Source organism: Canis lupus, chromosome 19 (genome assembly GCF_003254725.2).
Source record: "Canis lupus dingo isolate Sandy chromosome 19, ASM325472v2, whole genome shotgun sequence".
In the NCBI taxonomy this organism is placed as follows: Eukaryota; Metazoa; Chordata; class Mammalia; order Carnivora; family Canidae; genus Canis; species Canis lupus.
Genome location: NC_064261.1, coordinates 4,145,763 through 4,153,392, shown reverse-complemented (window position 1 = coordinate 4,153,392; position 7,630 = coordinate 4,145,763). Strand labels below are relative to the sequence as shown.

The 7,630-nt window shown below is 43.7% G+C and overlaps 1 long non-coding RNA gene across 1 annotated transcript; it reads left to right on the top strand.

The window, feature by feature from the left end:
• Positions 1–490: 490 nt before the first annotated feature.
• On the top strand, positions 491–5,284 carry LOC112669287 (uncharacterized). The gene is made up of 2 exons (XR_004806974.2): positions 491–579; positions 5,022–5,284. It is a non-coding gene; the product is annotated as an uncharacterized LOC112669287 (long non-coding RNA).
• Positions 5,285–7,630: the final 2,346 nt, after the last annotated feature.

The following is a 7,630-nucleotide window of genomic DNA, read 5'->3' as shown; positions in this document are numbered from 1 at the left end:
GACCAGTTGTGCCTGTGAGATTAGTGAGCCATGATTTTTCTGATGGTGTCTCCCTCTGCCTCTGTTTCTCTCTCTCTCTCTCTCTCTCTCTCTCTCTTTCCCTCTCCCTCCCCCTCTCCCCCACCCTCTCTCTCTCTTTCCCTCTCTCTCCCTCTCTCTCCTACCCTCTCTTTTTTTCCATCTCTCTCCCACTCTCTCTCTCTCTTTCCCTCTCTCTCCCTCTCTCCCCCACCCTCTCTCTCTCTTTCTTTCCTTCTCTCTCTCTCTCTCTCTCTCTCTCTCTCTCACACACACACATACACACACACACACACACACACACACACACACACACACGGTGGTTGACCATCACCAAATATCAGACACCACATTAGCCGCCATTATATAACTAAAGAGCCAGTCCCCAAGGAAACAGACTTCTAGAAAAAGTGCTACTAATACCCAGCGATCCAGAGGCTGGGTTCCAACAAAGAGTCATTCAGGATTCTGAATTCCGAATTCTGACTGCCCAATCTTTTACAAAGACTATTCCACACCGTAGGTCTCTCCTGCTTCTCGGCTTCAATGACACCACACCAGGTATCTCTCTCCCTCCCTCTGTCTGCTCCTATCTTTGCCTTTAGGAGCAGCTACCCTTCCCCTAACTGTGCACATGGTGTGAAAGACCGTTACTGGCTGATGGACTATCTCCAAATTACTTAACTTCTCTAATTCTGTATTTATCACCTATAAAAATGGTGCTAACACTATGTTGTAATAGAGGGACAGAATGGAGGGGCGCTATAAGGGTTAAACTAGTTAATACATATTTTAAAAATAAAAGGTCCTCTAATGCCTGGTCAGAGTAGGTGCTCAGTGAATGCTACCCACCCTTCCCTCTTGTCTGCTGTCTTTAGGCTATCTCGGAGAAACGTCTATGTTCATCGCTTCAGCTCACATCCCAACTTCGTCTTCCAGAAGCACATCTTCGACCTCAACTCTTCCTCTACTAAGCATCCTATTAACCTAACTCTGATCTATTCCTCTGTCATCATTCCATGTTTCCCCAGATCCCAGGATTTGACTTTTCTATCAGTGCATTAAGTTCAACATCAATGAAGCGAGGCTTACCATTAACTCCAGCCCAACCACTCCACCTGCTGTCGAGAAACCTATTGTGCTCTCTAGCTCCCTTTCATGTTCTCTAATCGAATTGAATCACTGCCCTCTCACTCTTCAGTCTCAAAACCCTCAGATCTTCACTGATGGAGCCGCTTCTCTGTCCTTCACAACCAATGGGCACAATATCCTGCCATGTTTCACAACCTTTCAGATTCACGTCTTCTTCTCAGTTCCCAAGCTTACCCACCCCTACCCATAACTCGGGATTGCCATGCTCACCCTAGCTACTTCTTTACCTCTAGGTGGTCTCAAGGACACTCTAAATGGGAGTGTTTTTGACCTACAAGCCTGGGCCTTGCCCACTTACTACATCAGTTTCCTATTGCTATAGGACAAATGACCACAAACGTAGTAGCTTCAAACAACGCAAACATATGGTTCTAGGAGTCAGAAGTCCAAAATTGGTCTCATGGAGCTAAAATGAAGGCTTCGGCAGGGCTGCATCCCTTCTAGAGGTTCTAAAGGATAATTTGTTTCCTTGTCTTTTCCAGCTTCTAAAAGTCCTTGGCTTGCAGCATCCTTCCTCCATCTTCAAAACCACTAGTGTAGAATCTTCTAATCTCTCTCTCTCTCTCTTTCATGCTGACACCCCTGCCTCCCTCTTTCTCTTACAAGAACCCTTGTGATCACATTGGGGTCCACCCAAATAATCCAAGATAATCTCCCCATCTCAAGATTCCTAACCCTAATTACTTCCATAAAGTCCCTTTGCCAAGCAAGGTAACTTATTCACAGGGAGTAAGAGATGGAGCCATTTTTTTACCTACTACTCCTACCTCTCCAGTCTTACTTCGTAGAATTATCCCTTACTTTTCCAAGAGTTCCAACACCCACTGATGTTCTTATAATTCCTCAAATAAATTATAGTTACCTCTGCCACATGACCTTTGCACAGAGATCTCTCTGCTTTCACTTAATTTATAGTAACCATCCTTCAAGCGAGGCCAACTGTTCCTGTTAAATAACCTCCTAGTATCATATACTTTTAGTTCTCAGAATAGGTTATACTTATCAGTTAAACACATATGTTTATGATTAGTTGATTAATGTCTGTATCTCCCACTAGGGTTATAAGCTCCATGAAGCCAGGGACCACATTTGATTTGGCTTAATGTTATCCCAGGGCCTAGAACAGAGATCACATGATAAGCATTTGAAGAATATTTGTTGAATGACTAAACCAGGCCAGTGGGTGATGACTCTATCATCATGAATATCTGTAGGAATTAACACATACACACACACCTGGCCAAAAAAAATAATAACTAATATATGCTGGATGCTGCAGTGAGCTCTAATCTGCCATCTCCCATCTAATCCCATAATGAACTTCTGAGGTGGCTACAATCATAATCTTCATTTTAGAGATTAGGAACTGAAGAGAAGAAAGGTTAAAGAACTTGCCCAAGAAGACATAGCTAGTAGATAATTGGATGGGATTCCACCCCAAGTGGGTTTGCTTCCAAAGACCACACTGATGTCCTGGGGTTATTTCTATAGGAGCATGTGGATGACTGGAACTATGGAACAAAGCCAGTTGAAGACAGGAGACTATACCAGTGCACACACTCATGAGCCTCCATGCACACACACAGTTGGGCAATTTGAAGGACATTCACAGAAGGCCCCCAGACTGATGCAAGCATGTCAAATAAAGTAGTAGGAACATGACTGGTGTGAAACCTTAGGACATCTACCACACAGATAATGATGGAGGTATGGATTTTGAAAGGTGTGGGTACGTCTAAGGCCAGCCAGAACCTTCATTAATGCCACCAAGGGTAAACTACAAACCCTAGGAAAGGGAAAAGGAGAAGCTAAGATGTGACACAGCTCCCTGCTGACATCCCCACAGAAGGAAAAAAGAAGCTGGCAAAAAGGGATCCCTGGGTGGCGCAGCGGTTTGGCGCCTGCCTTTGGCCCAGGGCGCGATCCTGGAGACCCGGGATTGAATCCCACGTCGGGCTCCCGGTGCATGGAGCCTGCTTCTCCCTCTGCCTGTGTCTCTGCCTCTCTCTCTCTCTCTGTGACTATCATAAATAAATAAAAATTAAAAAAAAAAAAAAGAAGAAGCTGGCAAAAGGCAGAGATGCTGCTGGATTTCATCTGTTCAATAAGAATATAGCTCTTGGGAGGTAGTCCCACCCCCCCCACCCCTGCAACCATGCAACCAAGGTAAAGAAGAGTCAGAAGTCCTATTAGGTTAGTAGGTAAGTCCCTTAACTAGGAAGTTAAGTGTCTCATCGAGGCCATAGTGCTGTGAGGACAAAATTGGACAGCAGCAACAGACACCAAAGAGTTTGCAGTATCCACATGAAGTCTCTGGAAACTTAGCCGAGCTCAGCTTGGGAGATGGAAGAAGACAGAAGCAGCTCTAAGGTAACCATGTGCCACTTGGGCCAAGTAACCAAATCAAGGGACTTCAGCCGGCCAAGACTTTGGGAGAGATGACCCAACTTCTAGACGCATCCTTTGAGAATGTAGACAGACAAAGAATAAAGGAACGAGTACTCCAGACTGCAGTGGAAGGAACCTAGGATGCCAGCAAAACTCCTTCTAGTGTTTTTTCTCTAAAGCCAAACCTCTGAGGGAAGACATTCAGGAGGATTTGCAGAACTGGAATGCCTAGCTCCTTCGCAGAAACAACCCCACTTATCATCCAGGAAAGGGGAATGCGGGGAAATGAAGTCAACTCTATCCCACAACAAGCCTGGGGACCCCACAGAAAAGAGAAAGATAGAGTGTCTATTCAACTGCCCTGCCAAAAAACCTACCAAATGGGTACTTAGGTTTAATTTAGAAATAGCCATAGAGGAAGTTTGAGAGTTTTGCTTAATATTTATGTTCCTTACTAATTCAGTACCAGCCTGTAGAGCTCATCCTTTGTGACATGCAAGTGATATAAACATTTGCTAATAGGAATTCATCTAGAACAGAGAGAAAAAACAAAATCATGGAAGAGGTCAGATTCAGCTGGAAGTTTGGAGGACAGGTATATAATTAGAGATGAAAGCCTGTAACATTGTAGGCTGGAAGAGTCTGGGTCCACACAGGAAGTGGTAGCTCCAAGGAGTCCTGCTGTTGAAGTTGGCAAGGTAAGCCCTTGAGCCAGACAGGAAATTTGGATATTTTCCCATAGTTTGAGCATAGTTAACTACTATAGATTTCCGAGCAGCAAATTGCTTAGAAGTTTGTCTCTTATCACAAAGGAAACTTCTTACCTCTAATAAAGAAGAAACAACACATTTATAAGATCCATTTACACATCAAGGAAGAAACTGTTTTTTTAAGCATATATATCAATATCATTATTTAGCATCAATATACAAAACTACTTGTAACTTACATTTCACTTTATTGATTTTGTTTAAATATTTATCTATTTGAGAGAGAGAGAGAGAGCTCTAGCTAATGCATGAGCCAGGAAAGGCACAGAAGGAGAGGGAGAGAAAGCAATCTAAAGCAGACTCCCCACTGAGCTTAGGGCCTGACGTGGGGCTCGATCCGGGGATCCTGAGATCACAACCCTGAGCTGAAACTAAGAATCGGTCACTTAACCAACCAGCCCAACCACCCAGATGCCCCTACTTTATTGAATTTTTAGCAGGTAGCCAAAGTCAGTCAAAGCTCTCTTGGTGGAGTCAGGCATGACTTTAACAATTCTAAAGTAAAGCACAAAAACTCAAGGATAATTCACAAATGTGTTAGCTTTTCTTTCCAGAGCTATCAGCTGGTTTTAGCCATAACATATCAATTTTCAAAGAAATAAATAGTACCTAGGACACTCCCTTGTGTCTGGGATTAGTGTCAACTCGATTGAAACAAATTCTAAATTCTGCCTCTCATGCTTCTTTTCACAGGTTTAAAAGATGCATTTTGGAGTTTTGCACTGTTGGACATCCAATTTATGTGGTTGTGAGGAGCTGCTAAGCAGTTTATCTTCTATCCATTTTAACGATCAAAACTGAATTCCAATGAAACCCTTATACTGCCCGTTGACAACGTGAAAATGGGCCAAATTTATAGCCAGCTTTATTAAATGGGGTTGTAAACAAACTCCTCTGCATAAAGCCCTGCAAGTTGAGTCAGGCTTTGAGGCCAAAAAAAAAAAAAAAAGATAAAACACAGGACCTGAAATCATCCTGACTAAGCAAGAGGATGCTCCAAGAGGTTCAAAATATCTGACTGGACGAGTTTGAAAGGCCTGTCCGCAGACTCCCAAATCTAAGCCATACCAAAGGAAAATGCTGGGCATTGTGTGGATTCAAAATTAATTTGCTTTATCATTTCCTGCAACAGTAGTAAAAACTTTCCCCCCAGTTTCTAAAAGCAGCAAGATTGGTGGTGGTTGTGGTCATGAACAGCCAATGAATGATTCATTCTCGCTCAAGTGGAACCCATGGGAAATGTTGCCAATAACTTGGTTTATATCTTATCTTCAGTTCTCAGCAGACAACATATTCGTCTATATTTTTACAAGAGTCATAAATTTTTCAGTTAGTGTACAAATCATAACACTACGTGATTCCATTTGGTCTCCATCCTCAGGGCTTTGGGAGAGGTAAAGGAAACCCCATTGTCTTGATCCACAGTGTGGACCATGCTTTCTGCAGGCTGCTGGGGAGCCCTGGAAGAGGGCAGAGGGAAGGTGATGTGCACAGCCGTAAGGCCTTGGATGCATTTCCTTTTTCTTTTTTTTATTTTTTATTTTATATTATTTTTTATTGGAGTTCAATTTGCTAACATTTAGCACAACACCCAGTGCTCATCCCACCAAGTGCCCCCCTCAGTGCCTGTCACCCAGTCACCCCCACTCCCCTCCCACCTCCCCTTCCACCACCCCTTGTTCATTTCCCAGAGTTAGGAGTCTCTCATGTTTTGTCACCCTCATGATATTTTCACTCATTTTCTCTCCTTTCCCTTTATTCCCTTTCACTAATTTTTATATTCCCCAAATGAATGAGACCATATAATGTTTGTCTTTTTCCGATTGACTTATTTCACTCAGCATAATACCCTCCAGTTCCAGCCACAGTGAAGCAAATGGTGGGTATTTGTCGTTTCTAATGGCTGAGGAATATTCCATTGTATACATAAACCACATCTTCTCTATCCATCATCTTTCGATGGACACCGAGGCTCCTTCCATAGTTTGGCTATTGTGGACATTGCTGCTATAAACCTTGGGGTGCAGGTGTCCCGGCGTTTCACTGCATCTGTATCTTTGGGGTAAATCCCCAGCAGTGCAATTGCTGGGTCGTAGGGCAGGTCTATTTTTAACTCTTTGAGGAACCTCCACGCGGTTTTCCAGAGTGGCTGCACCAGGTCACATTCCCACCAACTGTGCAAGAGGGTTCCCCTTTCTCCACATCCTCTCCAACATCTGTTGTTTCCTACCTTGTTAATTTTCCCCATTCTCACTGGGGTGAGGTGGGATCTCATCGTGGTTTTGATTTGTGTTTCCCTGATGGCCAGTGACGTGGAGCATTTTCTCATGTGCTTGTTGGCCATGTCGATGTCTTCCTCTGTGATATGTCTGTTCATGTCTTTTGCCCATTTCATGATCAGATTGTTTGTTTCTTGGCTGTTGAGTTTAATAAGTTCTTTATAGATCCTGAATCCAAGGATCTATAAAGAACTTATTAAAAGGGCTTGGATGCATTTCCAAAGCATTGAGCATTGAGCATTGGTGGCATTGAGCCCAACACGCCAGTTGACTCTCCCAATTCAAAGTTATTGTGCGGAACTGGGATGCTTGGCCACATTCACCTGAGGGGCTCTAAGAGGTCACATGACCCAGCAGTGTAGGGAGGTTCAACACTGTCGTGTGTGTGTGTGTGTGTGTGTGTGTGTGTGTGTATCTCCCTCTCTTTCATCCTCCCGCAAATGAATTCACCCGTATGTGAAAATGAGGAAATACCCTGCAGGGTTATTTTGAGGTTATATTAAAATACTACATGAAAAATTCCTAGCATAGCACTGCACATAGTAGATCCTCAACCAATGTTCTCTCTCAGCCTGCTTTAAACTTCCCCACGACAAGGATCTCATGAAAAGGTGACCCTCCACACTCCCCTGACCCCTGACCAGCACCACAGCAATTAGCAATCACACTTAGAGGCCCTGGCCTCAACCCTAATTTTCAATTCAATCCCAGGCAAGGCCATACCAGCGCTCCACAAAAAGATGTATCTGAGGGCAGCCCCGGTGGCACAGCGGTTTAGCGCCGCCTGCAGCCTGGGGTGTGATCCTGGAGTCCCAGGATCGAGTCCCACGTCGGGCTTCCTGCATGGAGCCTGCTTCTCCCTCTGCCTGTGTCTCTGCCTCTCTCTCTCTCTCTGAATAAATAAATAATTCTTTAAAAAAATAAAAAATAAAAAAATAATAATAAAAAGATGTATCTGAACTACAAAACATCGGCCTTCACTTTCTGGGGATCTAGTGTAAATCTACCTAAGGTCAGCAAACA